This window comes from Phoca vitulina, unplaced genomic scaffold, assembly GCF_004348235.1.
Source record: "Phoca vitulina isolate PV1807 unplaced genomic scaffold, GSC_HSeal_1.0 scaffold8, whole genome shotgun sequence".
NCBI lineage: Eukaryota > Metazoa > Chordata > Mammalia > Carnivora > Phocidae > Phoca > Phoca vitulina.
The window spans coordinates 21,860,227-21,882,449 of record NW_022589711.1 but is presented as its reverse complement, the minus strand read 5'-3'; the positions used below and the strand labels follow the sequence as shown (position 1 = coordinate 21,882,449).

General features: G+C 34.0%; 1 pseudogene; it reads left to right on the top strand.

Annotated features, from left to right (window-relative positions):
• Positions 1–7,396: 7,396 nt before the first annotated feature.
• On the top strand, positions 7,397–7,882 carry LOC116633510 (annotated as a pseudogene).
• Positions 7,883–22,223: the final 14,341 nt, after the last annotated feature.

The following is a 22,223-nucleotide window of genomic DNA, read 5'->3' as shown; positions in this document are numbered from 1 at the left end:
GTTTCTGATAGAAAAGAGTCTATATAGTTATTATGTGGTAAGTAATTGAAAAGGGATCTTGATAATCACTGAGAATGTAATAAATGTTAGTGTATTGAATAACATGAAAAGGACAAATTTGATTTTGAGATTTAAAATAAGTAACATACATTCAGATATTTGGATAAGTTTAGGCATACTTATATTTTCATTTGCAAGTAATACTGTAAAAAGAAATTGTTTTATAGTTCATACATTTATAAATGAATTATTGGAATAAGACATTAGCTGTGTAAGAAATTATTATATTCATTTTAAAATATATTTTTGAGGTTAATTTTGGATTTATTTTATAATGGAGCTTTTTAAAAATTTTATATATAAGTAAACTCTACACCCAATGTGGGTCACAAACCTACAACCCCAAGATCAAGAGTAACACCCTTCCCCAACTGAGCCAGCCACTGTCCCTTTATAATGGAGCTTTTTATTGATTATACATTAAAATAAGACTTAGGGACATTTGGATAGTAGTTAAAAAAGCATTGTGGACTCATCTGAACATAAAGGAATTTAAATCAAATTCTATACGTCCATGGACTAGATGGGTATACAGTAAATATTTATCTTGCAATCTTATAATTTTTATGACTATTTTGAGATTATACACATTGCCTCTCTTAAAATAGAAGCCAAGTAAAATGAGAGGATCATTGCCTCTGGCATTTATAAAGAGCACAGGATGACTTGGAAAATACAGAGTAATCTTTGGTGAATTTTCTTAATACTCAAACATCATCTTCAATTTCAATATTTTTTAAAGATTTATTTATTTATTTGAGAGGAGGAAGTGACAGAGGGAGAGGGAGAAAGAGAATCTCAAGCAGACTCCCTGCTGAGTGTGGAGAGCAGAGTCCAACACTGAGCTTGATCTCACGACCCTAGAGATCATGACCTGAGCCAAAACCAAGAGTCAGACGCTCAACTGACTCAGTCACCCACTTACCCCTTCAACTTCAATATTTTATTATTACCTGAACCAGTATTGACCATTATTTTTTATCCTAATATGACATGACATACATAAATCAGTGTATTTTTTTTAAAGATTTTATTTATTTATTTGACAGAGACAGAGATAGCGAGAGCAGGAACACAAGCAGCGGGAGTCGGAGAGGGAGAAGCAGGTTTCCCCCAAGGAGGGAGCCCGATGTGGGACTCGATCCCAGGACCCTGGGATCATGACCTGAGCCGAAGGCAGATGCTTAATGACTGAGCCACCCAGGCCCCCCATAAATCAGTGTATTATCACTCAACTGTGACCCTGTGAATTGTGATCTGTGAATCTTTAGCAGAGAGTTAAATTCACCAATTTTAACCCCAATCATATTTGTTTTCTGCAATTTCTATTTTTCATTTATGCAATCCTACTCACCCATGTTCAAAACCCAAACTAAGGATATGTATTAAACTGTTTCTTTTTCTTTAGCACTAAAAATAATTTGTATTCCATCCACAATTTGCTCCTTATAACTAACCCTTTCTTGCTAATTGCATGGTAATTCCCTTAGTCTAGGATTTCACAATCCCATATTGATAATTTCATAACAACCTCTTAATCTCTGCTTAATTATAGCTGTTCTCCCTTGCCAGTTCTCTTATATTTCTGAAGGGCAGAAGTCTAAAATAGCTAGCAGGATTGAATTTCTTCCCTAGGCTCTAAAGGAGAATACATTCCATTGCCTTTTCTAGCTTCTAGAGTCTGCCTGCAATCTTTGCTTTGTGGTCCCATCCTTTAACTTCAAAGGAACTAGAAGAGCATCTTCTAAATTCTCTCTCTCTTTCTGCTTCTGTTATCATAGCAATTTTTCTCTAGTTATGACCTTCCTATCTCCTCTTACAATGACCCTTGTGATCACATTGGGCCTACACCAATAATCTTAGATAATTTTCCTATCTCAATATCCTTAAGCTAATCACATCCACCACAAAGTCTTTTTTTGATGTGTAAGATAACATATACAGTTTCTCAGGATTTTTCAGGACATCGTTTAGGGATAAGGACATTATACAACCTAGGACAAACAGTCATTCCTTACCTAGAGGGTAAAGTCTAATCTTTTTATAATATTGCAACAGGGTTATATCTTGCTATATTCATTGCATGGTTCTATGTATACGTCCCTTTTCTTATTCTCTATCACTTTTATACTGAGAGGTGTTTTTCAAGAAAATATGAATTCAAAGAACCTATCAATTTTAGTACCAAAATAGCAGACTTTCCAATGGGATCATTTTTCTCCTTTGGGGAATTAAATAAGATATTCCTTGGAAAAGTGGGTAAGACAAACCAAAATGGCCACCAGAAACATTGGGAGAAGGAGAATAAGGGCAAGGATATCGATTTCAGAAGAATAAAGGAGATGAATGGAAAGAACTCAGAAGATGACTTGTTTCTGAGTTTTGCCTGCACTTTACTCCACCAACTTATCATTTTTCAAACACCAACTGGTCCAGAATCCTGGATTACTGTAAATTTTCCTAAAACAAGGTGAGGGTTTTTGGATACCTTGTGTGTATGTGGGTGCATGAAGAGTTACACTGAATATGGACCTTGACAGAATTAGACTAATCCTTGGGAAAATCCCCTATGAATAGCAACAATAATGGGCAAGATTGATAAGTACAGTATTATTCTTCTTAACTCAGTGCACTTTTGATTTTATACCACAGTATTTTCCTACCCAAATGCTCTATTCCAGCAACATTGTTATGTAATAGTTCTACAATGGTAGAAATACTCATGTTTTTAAAATATGCACATTTCCTCTGTCCAAATTATTCTTTCCTTTCTGTCTGCCTATCTCCAATATGTCCTCCTACAAGAATGCCTATAAGTTCAATCTTCTCCTTGAAAGTTTCTCTGACATTACAGTTTGAATTTTTTTTTCTAAAATGACTTGTCTAAAATAAAATAAAATAATAAAAGTTAAAAATAAAATAATAAAATAAAATAAAATGATAAAATGACTGGTTAACTTACCCATACCCAATCCAACTCTTTCATAACTGGAATGAGTAGAGAGGACACAGTAGAATATTTCTCAATCTAAAAATTAAACATATTTTATCTCATCTCTACTTTACCTGGATGCCCCCAAAGAGAGAATTAATAAAATTGTTTATGTATGTAAATTCCATGATATATAAATAATGTCTGTCTTCATAATAAAATGAACTTTATTGAAAATTTAGATCAATAAACATAATGGTACTATATGTTAAGGATCACTTGTAGTGACAGAAAAGTGATTAAAATGATATTTGCTTGGTTATAATGATGGCTGAGGGAACTACAAGAGATCCAGTTATAACACAAAATTAAAGTTAAAATGATATATCTAAAAATTTAAAAAAATAGGCATTGTGATTTTTACTATAACTTTAATCATATTGATATTTGGAAGGGTGGGCTTTAACATCTTTCTTAAATTTTTCATATAAAAATCTTAATTTTTATTTCAAGGGTGACACATATAATAGTTTAAAATTATCTACACAATATTCACACTAGAAAAAATATTATCTAGAATCTTCTCATTAGAGGACCAGATGCATAAAACTAGCTACCCTTAAGTTATTTCTTTCCATTTAGCCCAGTATTTTTCTTTCCATACACTTGCTGACTCTGTTAATGCACTGCTGTTTTTCTAATTACTGAATCTTAAGGTAAGCCTTATATTTGGCTATTCTATTCATACCTGGTCATCAAATCGTGTTCATCCTGGTACATAACAAACCCCTGGCCTGCCTTTCCAGTTCATCTCTTTTCTTCTTAAAGCAAGTCCGTATTGCCATTGGCTTAAATTAATTTGATATCAAGCAATCAAATTCCAGATGTCTAGTTATAATTCTCATTTAACTATATTTTAATCCAAAGTTTTCTTATAAATTCACTGAATTTTCTTTCCTAACATCAAGTCAAATTATAACATTTGCCTAACCTAAAATACTCTGTAATTACTAGTTGTCTTACCAAAAATCCAAAATCTACAACTGAAGGTCTTTACAATCAGTTTTCAGAAAATCTACTTAAGATATCATCTTTTTAATTTTTACTCAATCCATGTCCCCTACAGCTGGAAGTATTACACCTAATATTTGAGTATTATACAATGTACCAGATGAGGCTAATGGCACTTAGCATGATAAATCTCCAATCATATCTACAGTTGATGATTAAACTTTGGCATAGAATGTTTAAATTACTTGCACAAAGTTACACAACTAGTTGATGGTAAAATTTGAGTTTGGTTCTTGGCATCTGGCTTGAAATCCTGTGCCCTTAAACACGAAAGTTTCATAGGTACTGTTAGGCAGATGCAAATTGTATTGGGACTAGAGCATAAAACTACCTCATAAAAAAAAGAAAAAAATCATAATATGTAATTTTCTGTACTTCTTGAATCACCTTATTTCATTAGGTATACAATTTTAGCTATTACATTACATGATAAAGAGCCTAACTAAAGTCTATTTTAGCTTTTAGAAAAGATTTTTATTGGCTGATGTTAAGTTTTACACATATGCTCTTGCTAAGATTGTATCTATGTTTTGGGACTCCTGCCTAATTCAGTAAAATAACTCAAAGAAATTGAAACTGCCTGTGTATATACACATATACACTATTAGATTGATAGACATTTTTCAATTTTCAGATAAGTGTAATGTGTGGATGTAGTATCTTATCACTCTGCCATTAGGTTTAATGATATTACCACAAAGAATTTGATACTTGTAGAATTATCATGCCAGTATCCTATTTCTTAGTATCTTAATATTCATCAAGGTGTTCCAGTTTCTGTTTCTCTCTCATCCCATAGGATGAGAGTAGAACAGCTGTTGCCAATTCATAGCATATGGACTTATGTTTCTCCTTACAATATATTTCCACTTGAGTACATTGGAAGCTCTTACAATGAAGTGTTTTTCTTCATAATCCAAATAATTGGAACATGAAAAGACCTACTAAAAGAGAGGCATAATTTGTCAGTTGCATTTCCTTAAAATATTCTAGAATTTACAAATGCTCAAAAATATACAGTAGCTACTGCTATGTGTTTCTGTGATGCTTTAAGGAAAAAAAGTTAATTACATATTTACAAGGCAAAGCCATATGTTTGATAGCTGACTTTTGCATCGAAAGGAATCCCTTTGATGTCAATTATTGCTTTATGGACTTCTGGGAAAAACCTGCACTGAAAAAGCTGACAAAGGAAATCAATGATAAGCTCTTCATAATGAAAGAATTTTTCTTCAGTTTTACTGTGTCCAAAGCATCTTTAGCAATGGAATAGTAGCAAAGCTTTCCTTTTTGTTAGGTGATCAATATATTTTTATAATTAATCTATTTCATACTTTTTAATGTGAAATCTAAATTTAATATACTTTGTTAAATTTTCAGTCATTTGAGCTTAACAAATGACTACCAAATATTATTTTGGTGATTTATAACCTTTATGGCTATGCACAAAAATTGTTTGACATAACCAAACAAATGATAATAAAATCTGCTACTTATGTTGTTTCAAATTAAAATACTGAATTAATATTATTTGATACCAGAATAGGAGTTTCATGAGAGCAAACTTATTTGTTTATTTACTGCTATACTCTATGATCTAGAATAAATATGGCATATTTCAAGAACATTAATACTTGCCGCATGATTTGAGGAAGTAGTAGGAATACCATTAAGAAAAATTAGATCTTGAGTGTTGAATGGATAATAGGCATTTTTTCCCTCTCCAATACTAAAAGCATTTGCCATTCATTAAGTTAAAAAAAGAGAAAGTCTTCTTACCATATCCTTTTATTGGTGTGGGGAATTTATTATTTTTATTAAATATCTTTAAAATCTTTAAGAAATTTTATTTTTTTTAAAGATTTTATTTATTTATGTGACAGAGAGAGAGACACAGCGAGAGAAGGAACACAAGCTGGGGGAGTGGGAGAGGGAGAAGCAGGCTTCCCCCGGAGCAGGGAGCCCGATGCCGGGCTCGATCCCAGGACCTTGGGGGTAGGGGCAGACGTTTAACGACTGAGCCACCCAGGCACCCCTAAGGCATTTTAAAATAAATATTTAGATAATTCTAATTAGTATGATGCATTTTGAATATTTAAATATTTTCAAAATGTTTTATGTGTCTAATTGTCTATGTTAGTCAGGAAAACTAACTATGATTATTTCTGAGGTAATTAAACTGAAAAATGTTAATAGGAATTCGAGTGTCAGCAGTCAGAGGGTGAGAAAAAAGTGAATGAGGAATAATTTTGGGTAAAAATAAGGGATCAGTGGAAAATATAATATCTTTTTTATGAGCGAGCAAAGGTATAGAAGAAAATTAAATCAAAATTGCTATAACAAGAAGAATTGAAATAACTTACCTTTTCCCCATTTTAAAAAGTGAACTATAATCAAGACAAAGCAGACTACTGAATAGACACTGAGCTCCTGGAAGGGGAGAACATAGTAGTTCCAAGCATGAGCATGTAGTGAGGCAGCTACCAATATAAGAGCAAGGACGTGTTTTCCGTGAAAAGCTAAGATGCTGTGGCCTGAGGAGAAAACAAGAACAACCCCTAAAAGAGCGCCTGGGTGGCTCAGTTGGTTGAGCATCCAACTCTTGATTTTGGTTCAGGTCATGATCTCAGGGCCCTGGGATCAAGCCTCACATGGGGCTCCTTGCTCAGTGGGGAGTCTGCTTTCTCTCTGCCCCTGCGCTCTCTCGCTCTCTCTCTCTTTAAAATAAATAAGTAAATCTTTTTTTTTTTTTTTTTTAAAGAACAACCCCTGAAGGCTTCTACCTCAGCCAGAAAATGAAAGGATACAAAAATGATTGCAGTTGATACAAGCAACTTCTAAAAATAGATAGCATTAAGGAATCATAAACACTCCTAAAAGCTGCACAGCCAATGCATTGTTATATATTATTTTGTTATGTCTCTTCATTTTATTTATTTATTTATTTATTTATTTATTCTTTCTTCATTTTAATGTATTCTGTTAACAATTAAGTTTGCTGTTGTAGTTATTTTAAGAAGAAATGTTGTAAAATGTCAAACTGGTACATTTTTTTGAAACTAATAACTTGGTTGATGAAACATATGTAAAAATGCAAATACACAGACATTATGCTAACTAATGATTACTTATTTTATAACTAAAGTAATACTTCAATAATTATATAAAGTAATAGTATGAGACTAAATAATATCAACTAAGCAATTATATTATACTAAGCATATGTCATATACACGTGTGTATATATATAAACTATGCTATATATGTTTTTGTCTATAAAAATAAAAAAAGTTTTCATCTTTCAGCAGAACCGCCATCTTCCAATAATTCGCCAAAATGACCAACACAAAGGGAAAGAGGAGAGGTACCCGCTATATGTTCTCTAGACCTTTTAGAAAATATGGAGTTGTTCCTTTGGCCACATACATGCGAATCTATAAGAAAAGTGATATTGTGGACATCAAGGGAATGGGCACTGTTCAAAAAGGAATGCCCCACAAATGTTACCATGGCAAAACTGGAAGAGTCTACAACGTTACTCAGCATGCTGTTGGCATTGTTGTAAACAAACAAGTTAAGGGCAAGATTCTTGCCAAGAGAATTAATGTACGCATTGGGCATATTAAACACTCAAAGAGTTGAGATAGCTTCCTGAAGCGTGTGAAGGAAAACGATCAGAAAAAGAAGGAAGCCAAAGAGAAAGGTACTTGGGTTCAACTGAAGAGCCAGCCTGCCCCACCCAGAGAAGCACACTTTGTGAGAACTAATGGAAAGGAGCCCGAACTGCTGGAACCCATTCCCTATGAATTTATGGCATGATAAATGTAAGGAAAATAAAAGACCTCAAGACTGTAAAATAAATAAATAAATAAATAAATAAATAAATAAATAAATAAATAAAAATTTAAAAAGTTTTCAAGTTTCCCAGGCTTGAAGAAGTGGGTCATGCATATTGTAAACAGAGTTTATATTTTTAATTGAATCCAAACTTCTTTCTAAATATTGTAAGTTCATGAGAGAAGGAAAAAAATAAACTCAAATAGAGGAATAGCACAAAGGTCAAAATTTGGCCATCTGAATATACCCAACTGATATACTTACTGAATTTTCCTTTTATTAAGAAAAATATAGGCTTCCAGTTAAACTTCTCTATTTCCATCCCATCCTCAAATCCTCCAAACCCCAAATTGAAAGAAAAGGAATAAAAATAGAAACCCAAAGAGACAAGAGATATCAACACAATTTTGGAAGATGGAAACAACTGAGAAATGGCTGATGTGGCAGTATGGAATAATTTGAAATGTAAATGCTTTCAGATGGATATTCAAAAGAGAAGGAAGCTGATTCTTCCTACAGAAATCAGCAGTATTTCAAGAATCAGAGATAATTATGCTCTATAGTTTCTCTGTAATGCAAGATAAGAATGAAAGACTCATATGTAAGTCAAAATGAGAGGTATTAGTTTCCTGTGCAATATCTGGCTTGTAGTACCATTGACCCTTCAACAACATAGGTTTGAATTGCATGGGTCCACTTATACCCAGATTTTTTTCAATAAATACAGTATAGTACTGTAAATGTATTTTCTCTTTCTCATGACTTTCTTAATAACATTTTCTTTTCTCTGGGTTACTTTATTGTAAGAATACAGTATATAATATATATATAAAACATGCATTAATCCACAGTTTATGTTATTGGTAAGACTTCCAGTCAACAGTAGGCTGTTAGTAGTAAAGTTTTTGGAGAGTCAAAAGATATATATGGATTTTTGACTATGTGAGATTCGGCACCACAACACGTTGTTCAAGGGTAAACTGTACAGGCATTTCACTTTGGCTTATATACTCCTTCTCCATTAGTTTATAAACTCCCAGGGTACAGAGGCCACATAACTCTAGATAGTCTTTCTCCACTGTGATCTGGACATAATATTGAGTGATTAAATGGAAAATAAGTGTAAGAAATGATAAATTTAAAATGGTATAGTTAAAACATATGTTTATTTCTTATCCCTCTCGAGACAACAATAATAAAAATGTGTGAATAGAAGAAATACATAAATCCAGATTCCCTACATACAAAAATGGAACTGGAGAAGGATTATCAGTAGATAAAATATGTTTAGAAATTTTTGAAATAAAGTAGTTTCAGAAGTAGTAATGGTAAGCAATGGAGCTAGATAGGGAATGTATATTTGATTGAATTTAAAAAAACTAGTCAGTTAGAAGAAATAAAGTTGTGGGAGTAGAAATAGGCATAACATTTGGGATGGGACCAAAGGAAATTCTACTTTATTCCTATTACTTTATTCATTTATTAAAAGTATATTGAAGGAAATATAGTTACATTTTAAAATGATAATTTGGGTGTCAGATGCATGCCTTTTATATTATTTATGATACTTTTTCTTTAATAAAGCAAAACATTTAAGTAAATGATAAAGCTTATATGCCATTTTGTAAAATAACACAGTTACTATAACTTCTAAGTACTATTTGAGTACTGATGACTTCTAATCTTTTATCTTCAGCAAACCCTTTCTTCTAAATTGTAAACTCATGCACCCAGCTACCTAAATCTCCATGTAAGTATATTATAGGCATTTCAGATTTAACATGTGCAACATTGGGGTGCCTGGGTGGCTCTGTCTTGAACGTCTTGCCTCTTGGTTTCAGCTCAGGTCATGATCTCATGGTCATGAAATTGAGCATTGTGTTCTACGCTGGGCATGGAGCCTGCTTAAGATTCTCTTTCTCCCTCTCCCTCTGCCCTCCCCCCCACACACTCACACTCGAGCTCTCTCTCTCTCTCTCTCAAAAAAAAAAAAAAAAATCTCTGAGTTTGAGGATGTGACAATAGAAACTCCCAAAACTGAAGAGCAGTTTCTTTGAAATGTGAAACAATATGACTGATATACTATGTACCTTATTTAGTTATGTTATTTATTATCAGTTTCCTCATTTAAATGGAGATTGCATTAGGGTATCATTGTCTTTCCTTTGCCATTCTTTTGTGTTTTGTCTATACAGTAGCCAGAATGGTCTGCTAAAACTAAGTGAGTACATATTACTCGTGTTCACATTTCAATGGTTTCTCAAATTATTCAAAGTAAAAGCAAAAACTCTTAACAACCTGGGCCTGCATGATCTGCTTTCCATTCCATCTCTGACCATGCTGCCATTTTTTTCCTTGCACTAACCCTACTCCAGGCACTGTGGATTTCCTGTAGTTCCCAGATGCACCTGTCAGGCTTCTGCCTCAAATACTTGCACTTGATAGTCTCTCTGAAAGAAATGATCTCCGAGCATTGCCATGGCTCGCCAGCTCACTGTCCTACGTCTTCTCTTAACTCAAAAGTCACCTTGTCCTGAGAGTCTCTTGTCTACTTCATCTAAATCTTCCACCCCACCTTCATCCCATATCATCCTCACATGGTTTGTTTTGTCTTCTTGGCAATTATCATTGACTAATATACTATGAACTCTATTTAGTTCTCTTATTTGTTATCAGTTTCCTCATTTAGATGAAGACTATATTAGGGAAAAGTTTACAGTTTCTACTATGGCTATTATTACCTCAGCATTTAAAACAATGCTTAGAACATGGCATATTCTCAAAAAAAGATGTGATGAGTAAAGGATCTATTTATTTATTTTTTACATGTTCTTTTTTTTTTTTCATTCCAGGTTTTTATTTAAAGTTAGTGAACATACAGTGTAATACTTGTTTTAGGTATGGAATTTAGTGATTCATCACTTATATACAACACCTGGTGCTTATCACAACAAATGACCTCTTTAATCCCCATCACCTATTTATTAACCCATCTCCCCACCCACCTCTCCTCTGGTTTGTTCTCTATAGTTAATATAGAATCTGTTTTATGGTTTGTCTTCTCTTTTTTCCCCCTAAGTTTGTTTGTTTTCTTTCTTAAGTTACATGTATGAATGAAAACATATGGTATTTGCCTTTCTCTGATTTATTTTGCTTAGCATAATACTCGCTAGTTCCATCCACATTGTTGCAAATGGCAATGGCAAGATTTCATTCTATTTGATGGCTGAGATTTCATTATATATATATGATCACCTCTTTTTTATCCATTCATCAGTTTGTGGACATTTGGGCTCTTTCCATAATTTGGCTATTGTTGATAGTGCTGCTATAAACATCAGGGTGCATATATCCCTTTGAATTAGTATTTTTCCATCCTTTGGGTAAATACCTAGTAGTGCAGTTGCTGGATCATAAGGTAGTTCTATTTTTAACTTTTTGAGGAACTTCTATACTGTTTTCCAGAGTGGCTGCATCAGTTTACCTTCCCACCAACAATGTAAGAGGATTCCCCTTTTTCTCCATCCTTGCCAACATCTGTTGTTTCCTATATTGTAATTTTAGCCATTCTGACTGGGGTGAGGTGATGTCTCATTGTAGTTTTGATTTACATTTCCCTGATGATGGGGGATGATGAGCATCCTTTCTTTGTGTCTGTTGGTTATCTGTATGTCTTCTTTGGAGAAATGTCTATTCATGTCTTCTGCCCATTTTTAAACTGGATTATTTGTGTTTTGGGTGTTGAGTTTTATAAGTTCTTTATATATTTTGGATACTAACCCTTTATTGGATATGTCATTTGTAAATATCTTCTCTCATTCGGTAGGTAGCCTTTCTGTTTTGTTGATTGTTTCCTTTGTCATGCAGAAGCTTTTTATTTTGATGAAGTCCCAATAGTTTATTTTTGCTTCTGATTCCCTTGTTTCAAGAGACATATTTAGTAAGAAGTTGCTATAGCCGATGTCAAAGAGGTTGCTGCTTGTGTTCTTCTCTAAGGTTTTAATAGTTTTCTGTCTCCCATTTAGGTCTCTCATCTATTTTGAATTTATTTTTGTGTATGGTGTAAGAAAGTGGTCCAGTTTCATTCTTTTGCATATTGATGTCCAGTTTTCCCAATACCATCTGTTGAAGTAACTGTCTTTTTTCCATTGAATATTCTTTCCTGCTTTGTCAAAGATCAGTTGACCATATAGTTGTGGGTTAATTTCTGGGTTTTCTATTCTGTTCCATTGATCTATGTGTCTGTTTTTGTGCCAATACCATACTATCTTGATCACTACAGCTTTGTAATATAGCTTGAAGTCCAGAATTGTGATGCCTCCAGCTTTGTTTTTCTAAGATGGCTTTGGCTATTTGGGGTCTTTTGTGGTTCCATACACATTTTAAGATTTGTTTGTTCTAGCTCTGTCAAAAATGCTACTGGTAGTTTGATAGGGATTGAATTAAATGTGTAGATTGCTTTGAATAGTATAGACATTTTAACAATATTTGTTCTTCCAATCCATGAGCATGGAATGTTTTTCCATTTTTTGGTGTCATCTTTGATTTCTTTCATCAGTGTGTTATAGTTTTCAGAGTACAAATCTTTTATCTCTCTGGTTAAGTTTATTCCTAGGTATCTTATGATTTTTTGTGCAACTATAAATGGAATTGATTCCTTGATTTCTCTTTCTGCTTCATATTTGGTGTATATAAATGCAACAGATTTCTGTACATTGATTTTGTATCCTGCAACTTTGCTGAATTAGTGTATCAGTTTTTTTTGGCAGAGTCTTCTGAGTTTCCTATATAGAGTATCATGTCATCTGCAAATATTGAAAGTTTTTCCTTGTGGATTTGGATGCCTTTTGTTTGTGTTGTCTGTTTGCTGTGGATAGTACTTCCAATACTTTGTTAAATAGCAGTGGTGAGAATGGATATCCCTGTCTTGTTCCTAACTGGAACAAGGAAAAACTCAGTTTTTTCCCATTGAGGATGATATTCACTGTGGGTTCTTCATATATGGCCCTTATTATGTTGAGGTATGTTCTCTCTTATCTCTACTTTGTTGAGGACTTTTATTATGAATGGATGTTGTACTTTGTCAAATGCTTTTTCTGCATCAATTGAGAGGATTATATGGTTCTTATCCTTTCTTTTATTAATGTGGTAAATCACATTGATTGATTTGTGAATCTTGAACCACACTTGCAGCCCAAGAATAAATCCCACTTGATTGTGGTGAATGATCCTTTTAATGTCCTGTTGGATTAGATTTGCTACTATTTTATCAAGAATTTTTAAATCCATGTTCATTAGGGATCTTTTTAAATGTGATTAGGTAACCTGGGTGATGATCAGCATTGTGAGATCTTTTTTCATTTCTTTTTTCAAAAGTTGTATAATTACACAATGTTGGAAATTTCCCAATGCCTTTACTGTTCAAAACTGACTTTCAAAAAGCCAATGTAGATCTGGTAAATGTTCATTTTAACACTGCCTTCTACTCTCCTCAGATAGACACACTAGACTGTTTTTAAGGATCTGCATTATCCTACCATTATGTTCGCATCTTCCACAGAATAGTTTCTATTTAAATGCTCCAGACCAGCTGACCACTAGTTAGGGGACATTTAATGGGTACTAGGTATTCCATTTTTTGGGTTATATTCTGGTAAAAAATACATAATGTCTAAAGACTAACTTCATTATTTGTCATAGAAAATTGCAACAAATGGTCTTTTAATGTAAATAGAAATTAAGTAGTATGAGAAGGAGAGAACATACATAACAGTTATCCTTAAGAAATACTTTATTAAAATACTTCCCAGAGGGGCACCTGGGTGGCTCAGTCAGTTAAGCGGCTGCCTTCAGCTCAGGTCATGATCCGAGGGTCCTGGGATCGAGCCCTGCATCGGGCTCCCTGTTCGGCGGAGAGCCTGCTTCTCCCTCTCCTTCTGTCTGCTGTTCTGCCTACTTATGCTCTCTATCTCTGTTAAATAAATAAATAAAAATCTTTAAAAAATAAAATACCTCCCAGAGCTGACTTCAAGTAGGAAGGCACTAAAACAACTTCCTAACATTATATTCAGATAGTTATTCTCATTTATAGGCAAATGAGTTATCTGCCTTAAAAATACAAAGGAATTTATAAAGCTGCCAGCATAATTGAGTCCCCAGAAAAAAAATAATTAAATAAAAAATAAAAAAGTGTTTAAGTACATACAAAAATAGTGAAAAACAAGGACGTCATTATTAAAAATGATTACTTGAGAGACAAGCCATAATTTTATTGTAAAGATCTTACTATACTAGCATGCCTCTGTTATCTAATTAACATTCTTATTATATAGATAGGATATATCAAGTTGGTTATTATCAGTGTTATTAACCAGATTTTATCAATTCAGTATTTATTAGGCAGTATCCAATTCAAGTGAACCTTTTAGTCAAGAAATTTTAACATTTTTGTGCATTGGTTTGCTATATTTTTAAAATATACATAAAGTGTTGTTTCTAATAGAAATTTTTTTCATGAAAGATGATATGCAATCTTGAAAGTGTTTTATCTTTGAGACACTTATTTTTTTCCTTCGGGGTTTCAAAACATGGAGACATGAGAGTTTTAAGCAGAAACAAAAAAAAAAGAAGAAGAAGAAGAAAGGAGAAAGAATGAAAACAAAACCCAAAACCTGAACTATCAACATTCACTATTGCGTGCATTTATAAATATAAATGACTGACTGACTTCAGTTAATTTCTACATAATTTCCCTAATTTCATTTATTCTAATTTGTTGGGAGTTTAAAAGAAAATTGGCTTAATATAGTCACATTGTTGTTTTTTTTTTATTTCTGAGCTAGTGAAATCTTTCTTCCTTTTTATTCCACTTACTATCTTGTTTCTGAATACATATATCTATGTTACTATCCTTTTACAATTATACACAAACTTTAAAAGTTGCTTCTGTGTGAAAGAATGCAAAAATATCTCTCCTTATACAGGTTTATTTTATTTTGTGTAACAGTTCACAATTTCAATGGAAAAGATGTTGTTTAATACATCAGAATTTGGGGCATCTGGGTGGCTCAGTTGGTTAGGCATCTGACTCTGATTTTGGTTCAGGTCATGTTCTCATGGGTCCTGGGATCGAGCCCTGCATTGGGATTTTGCTTGAGATTTTCTCCCTCTGCCCCCCCCTCCATGAATGCTCTCTCTCTCTCTCTCTATAATAAATAAATCTTTGAAAAAATTACCTCAGAATTTAGATGTAGTAAAGTAGGTAATCCAGAATTAAAATATTATATAAGTAATCACCTCTGCTTTATTCACCAATGCAAGATATTTGAAATGTGAACTCTTTCATTTTATATTTAATATTTTCTAATTGATTTCAAATATTGAACTTGGTTTTCATCTATTACTATCACAAAATTATTTGTGTAGTGATCGGTAATTAAATGTACTCTACTTCTCTTTTTGCTAGCTGCTATGAGTGGCAATATGGGAATTATTGTTCAGACAACACTACAAACAAAAACTGAGAATATTCTTCTAATACTCTTTAACTTTTATACTTTTAAAATATTTTTCTGTTGAATAAATTTTTCTTTCAATATAATATTATTTTCTTTTTTGAAAATGTTAATATGTATGAAAGTATCTATCTTTTAGTAATTTTTTAGAGATGGGGATAATGTAATTTTTGGAAGTGGGTTTCCTGGGCTTTGAAAACTATAATTTGTGCTTTCCCATTAATGCTAAGGTGACTAGTTCAAATATAAAGTCTCTATGTGTAGGTTAATTTTGACTTCTATAAAACTATTTTGATGCCAGCGAGGATAGACAGATTTACTAAATGGTTTTACAAAGAGCACACTGTTAAAGAAAAATACATACTATCACAGTCATTAGGTGGATTTAAAAATTTGATCCATGAATTTTCTTAATGTTGATATAAAAGTTTTCACATTTGAAACGTATATAATGGGTAGTATGTAGGTACTCTAACCAGTAATTGAACAAATAATGATATAAATATTCAAATGATATATAATTTGCTGAAGACTTTCTCAATTAGAAACAAAAAAGACAATAATTTATCAGATTTATTTAGTCTTATTTGAATTTAATGAAAATGTTGAAAGCATAATGCCTTATCTTACCTACCTTCTGAGTGCTTTAGGAATAAAGAAAACAATATCTGTGAAAAGACATTAATATATTTAAAAAATAATTTGTACATGTTTTAGGTGGTTCTCCAGAGGCAGAGTTGGGGATGGGTAATTGGATGTTCCAATTTATTAAGAACATCATCTCAGGAGAACAGGTAAAAGAGTCAGAGAAACAGGATAGGGAAGGTGAAGGAGCTCTGTGAGAAGGTGTTTTCAGATGAAAGAATCAGCTACCTGTAGGATAGGACATTGGAAATTATGCAGTCAGGGAAGCAAGAAGAAAAAGAATGAAAAAGAGTAAAGAAAGCCTATGGGAATTATGGGACACAATAGAAAGAAACAATATTTGCATTTTGGGAATCCCAGAAGAAGAGACAGAATAAAGGATAGAAAGTGTATTTAAAACAATAATGGCTGAAAACGTCTCAAACCTGGGGAGAGAAATGGATATACAGATCCATGAAGCCCAAAGGATCCCAAATAGATTGAACCTGAATAGGGCTACACATTATAAAGACATGTAATTACAGGTCAAAAGTAAGACAAAGAATTTTAATAATGGCAAAAGAAAAGATAGACATTACATAGAGGGAACCCCCCATCAAACTACTAACAGATTTCTTAACAGAAGCCTTTTAGGCCAGGAGAGAGTGGGATGAAATATTCAAAATATTAAAATAACTGTCAACTAAGAATTCTACACCCAGCAAAGATTCCTTTAGAAATGAAGGAGAGAGGGGCGCCTGGATGGTTCAGATGGTTAAGAGTCTGCCTTCGGCTCAGGTCATGATCTCAGGGTCCTGGGATCGAGCCCCGCATCAGGCTCCCTGCTCGGCGGGGAGCTGGCTTCTCCTTCTCCCTCTACTGTTCCCCCTGCTTGTGCTCTCTCGCTCTCTCTGTCAAATAAATAAATAAAATCTTTAAAAAAAAAAAAAAAAGAAATGAAGAGATAAAGTCTCCCAAACAAACAAAAACTGAGGGAGTTCAATACCACCAGATTTGTCTTTCAAGAAATGATAAAGGGAGTTCGTGGAGTGGAATTGAGAAATTAATTAACATCATAAAACACAAAATGGTAGCATAAATCTCTCTTGCAATGTAAATATATAGTCACAGTTAGGCTCTGCAATATGGAAACAGTGGTACATAACTCACAACTATAGTTTAAAAGTTAAAAAAAAACTAAAATAACTATTATTACAATAACCTGTTATTAATTAACACAATATAAAAAGTCATGTAAATTGTAACAACAATAACCTGAAATATGAAGAAAAGAAGACATAAAAGTGTAAGTATATGAATTCTATTGAAGTTGTTATCAGTTTAAAATGGGGTATTATCAGTTTAAGATATTTTATGTAAGTCTCAGGGTAAGCACAAGAGAAAATCTTGTAGTAATTGCACAAAAACACAATAAAAAAGTCAAAGCATATTGATACCAAAGATATCAAAACACAGCAGGTTAAGAAACAAGGAACAATGATACAAATGTAGGGATCCGAAGGGGTATGTGCATCCCGATGTTTATAGCAGCAATGTCCACAATAGCCAAACTGTGGAAAGAGCCAAGATGTCCATCGACAGATGAATGGCTAAAGAAGATGCATTACATATATGCAATGGAATATTATGCAGCCATCAAAAGGAATGAAATCTTTCCAATTGCAATGACGTGGATAGAACTGGAGAGTGTTATGCTGAGCGAAATAAGTCAATCAGAGAAAGACATGTATCATATGACCTCACCGATATGAGGAATTCTTAATCTCAGGAAACAAACTGAAGTTTGCTGGAGTGGTGGGGGGTGGGAGGGATAGGCTGGCTGGGTGATAGACATTGGGGAGGGTATGTGCTATGCTGAGTGCTGTGAATTGTGCAAGACTGTTGAATCACAGATCTGTACCTCTGAAACAAATAATACATTATATGTACAAAAAAAAGAAAAAGAAGAAGAAGATAGCAGGAGGGGAAGAATGAAGGGGGGAAATTGGAGGGGGAGATGAACCATGAGAGGCAATGGACTCTGAAAAACAAACTGAGGGTTCTAGAGGGGAGGGGGGTGGGGGGATGGGTTAGCCTGGTGATGGGTATTAAAGAGGGCACGTTCTGCATGGAGCACTGGGTGTTATATGCAAATAATGAATCATGGAACACTACATCAAAAACTAATGATGTAATCTATGGTGAGTAATATAACATAATAATTAAAAAAAGAAACAAGGAACAATGGATCTATGAAACAACCAAAAAATAAACAAGATATCAACACTAAGTCCAAACTTATTAATAATTACTTTAAACATACACAGATTAAAATTTCTTTTTTATTTTATTTATTTATTTATTTATTTATTTATTTATTTATTTAATTTATTTTTTTACTCTTTATTTTATTTATTTATTTTTTAAATTTTATTATGTTATGTTAGTCACCATACAATACATCATTGGTTTTTGATGTGGTGATCCACGATCCATTGTTTTCGTATAACACCCAGTGCTCCATGCAGTACGTGCCCTCCTTAATACCCATCACTGGGCTAACCAATCCCCCCTCCCCCCTCCCCCCTCCCCTCTAAAACTCTGTTTCTTTCTCAGAGTCCATAGTCTCTCATGGTTCATCTCTCCCTCCAATCCCCCCCCCCATTTTTCCCTTCCGTCTCCTAATGTCCTCCATGCTATTCTTTATGTTCCACAAATAAGTGAAACCATATGATAATTGACTTTCTCTGCTTGACTTATTTCACTTAGCATAATCTCCTCCAGTCCCATCCATGTTGATGTAAAAGTTGGGTATTCATCTTTTCTGATGGCTGAGTAATATTCCATTGTATATATGGACCACATCTTCTTTATCCATTCATCTGTTGAAGGGCATCTCAGCTCTTCCCACAGTTTTGCTATTGTGGACATTGCTGCTATGAACATTGGGGTGCATATGGCCCTTCTTTTCACTACATCTGTGTCTTTGGGGTAAATACCCAGTAGTGCAATTGCTGGGTCATAGGGTAGCTCTATTTTTAAATTTTTGAGGAACCTCCACACTGTTTTCCAAAGTGGCTGTACCAACTTGCATTCCCACCAACAGTGTAAGAGGGTTCCCCTTTCTCCACAACCTCTCCAACATTTGTTGTTTCTTTCCCTGTCCATTTTTGCCATTCTAACTGGTGTAAGGTGGTATCTCAATGTGGTTTTGATTTGGATTTCCCTGATGGCTAATGATGATGAACACTTTTTCATGTGTCTGTTAGCCATTTGCATGTCTTCTTCAGAGAAGTGTCTTTTCATATCTTCTGCTCACTTTTTGACTTGATTATTTGTTTTTTGGGTGTTGAGTTTGAGAAGTTCTTTATAGATCTTGGATACGTGTCCTTTATCTGTAGTGTCATTTGCAAATATCTTCTCCCATTCTGTGGGTTGCCTCTTTGTTTTGTTGACTGTTTCCTTTGCTGTGCAGAAGCTTTGCATCTTGATGAAGTCCCAAAAGTTCATTTTTGCTTTTGTTTCACTAGCTTTTGGAGATGTATCTTGAAAAAAGTTGCTGTGGCTGATGTCAAAGAGGTTACTGCCTATGTTCTCCTCTAGGATTTTGATGGATTCCTGTCTCACATTGAGGTCTTTCATCCACTTTGAGTTTATCTTTGTGAATGGTGTTAGAGAATGGTCGAATTTCATTCTTCTGCATGTGGCTGTCCAATTTTCCCTGCACCATTTATTGAAGAGACTGTCTTTTTTCCATTGCATGTTTTTTACTGCTTTGTCAAAGATTATTTGACCAGAGAGTTGAGGGTCCATATCTGGGTTCCCTATTCTATGCCATTGGTCTATATGTCTGTTTTTGTGCCAGTACCATGCTGTCTTGGTGATCACAGCTTTGTAATATGGCTTGAAATCGGGCAACGTGATTTTTCTTTTTCAACATTTCCTTGGCAATTCGGGGTCCTTTCTGATTCCATACAAATTTTAGGATTGTTTGTTCCAGCACTTTGAAAAATGTCATTGGAATTTTGATCAGGATGGCATTGAAGGTATAGATTACTCTGGATAGCATAGACATTTTAACAATGTTTATTCTTCTGATCCATGAGTATGGAATATTTTTCCATCTTTTTGTGTCTTCTTCAATTTCTTTCATGAGTGTTTTGTAGTTCCTAGAGTATAGATCCTTTACCTCTTTAATCAGGTTTATTCCGAGATATCTTATGGTTTCTGGTGCTATTGTAAATGGAATCATTTCTCTAATTTCTCTTTTTACAGTTGCATTGTTAGTGTATAAGAAAGCAATTGATTTCTGTGCATTGATTTTGTATCCTGCCACATTACTGAATTGCTGTATGAGTTCTAGTAATTTGGGGGTGGAGTCTTTTGGGTTTTCCACATAAAGTATCATGTCGTCTAAAAAAGAGAGAGTTTGACTTCTTCTTTGCCAATTTGAATACATTTTATTTCTTTTTGTTGTCTGATTGCTGTTGCTAGGACTTCTATTACTATGTTAAACAATAGTGGTGAGAGTGGGCATCCTTGACGTGTACCTGATCTTAAGGGAAAGGCTCTCAGCTTTTCCCCATTGAGGATGATATTCGCTGTGGGTTTTTCATAGATGGATTTTATGAACTTGAGGAATGTTCCCTCTATCCCTATACTCTGGAGAGTTTTAGTCAGGAAAGGATGTTGTATTTTGTCAAATACTTTTTCTGCATCAATTGAGAAGACCATATGGTTCTTCTCCCTCCTCTTATTAATGTGTTCTATCACATTGATTGATTTGCGAATGTTGAACCACCCTTGCATCCCAGGGATAAATCCCACTTGGTCATGGTGGATGATCCTTTTAATGTATTGTTGGATCCTATTAGCTAGGATTTTGTTGAGGATTTTGGAATCTATATTCATCAGGGATATCGGTCTGAAATTCTCCTTTTTGATGGGGTCTTTGCCTGGTTTAGGGATTAAGGTAATGCTGGCCTCATAGAATAAGTTTGGAAGTTTTCCTTCCGTTTCTATTTTTTGAAACAGCTTCAGTAGAATAGGTATTATTTCTTCTTTGAATGTTTGGTAGAATTCCCCAGGGAATCCATGAGGCCCTGGGCTCTTGTTTTTTGGGAGGTTTTAGATCACTGCTTCAATCTCGTTACTGGTTATTGGCCTATTCAGGTTGTCAATTTCTTCCTGTTTCAGTCTTGGCAGCTTATAGGTTTCCAGGAAGGCTTCCATTTCATCCAGGTTGCTCAGTTTATTGGCATATAGTTGTTGATAATAATTTCTAATAATTGTTTCTATTTCCTTGGTGTTAGTCGTGATCTCTCCCCTTTCATTCGTAATTTTATTAATTTGGGTCCTTTCTCTTTTCTTTTGGATAAGTCTGGCCAGTGGTTTATCGAGCTTATTAATTCTTTCAAAGAACCAACTTCTAGCTTCGTTGATCTGATCTACTGTGTTTCTGGTTTCTAATTCATTGATTTCTGCTCTAATTTTAATTATTTCTCTTCTAATGTGTGGCTTAGGCATCGTTTGTTGCTTTTTCTCTAGTTCTTTAAGGTATAGAGTTAGTTGGTAAATTCGGATTTTTCTATTTTTTTGAGTGAGGCTTGGATGGCTAGTTATTTCCCCCTTAGGACTGCCTTTGCTGTATCCCATAGGTTTTGGACCTTTGTGTTTTCGTTCTCATTGATTTCCATGAATTGTTTAAGCTCTTCTTTGATTTCCTGGTTGACCCAAACATTTTGAGCAGAATGGTCTTTAGCTTCCAAGTGTTTGAATTTCTGCCAATTTTTTCTTGTGATTGAGTTCCAGTTTTAGAGCATTGTGGTCTGAGAATATGCAGGGAATAATCTCAATCTTTTGGTATCAGTTGAGAACTGATTTGTGACCCAGTATGTGGTCTATTCTGGAGAAAGTTCCATGTGCGCTCGAGAAGAATGAGTATTCTGTTGTTTTAGGGTGGAATGTTCTGTAAATATCTATGAGGTCCATCTGGTCCAATGTATCATTCAAAGCTCTTGTTTCCTTGTTGATTTTCTGCTTTTATGATCTGTCCATTGCTGGGAGTAGAGTATTGAGGTCTCCTACAATTAACGTATTGTTATCAATATGACTCTTTATTTTGGTTAACAGTTGGCTTATGTAGATGGCTGCTCCCATGTTGGGGGTATAGATATTTACAATTG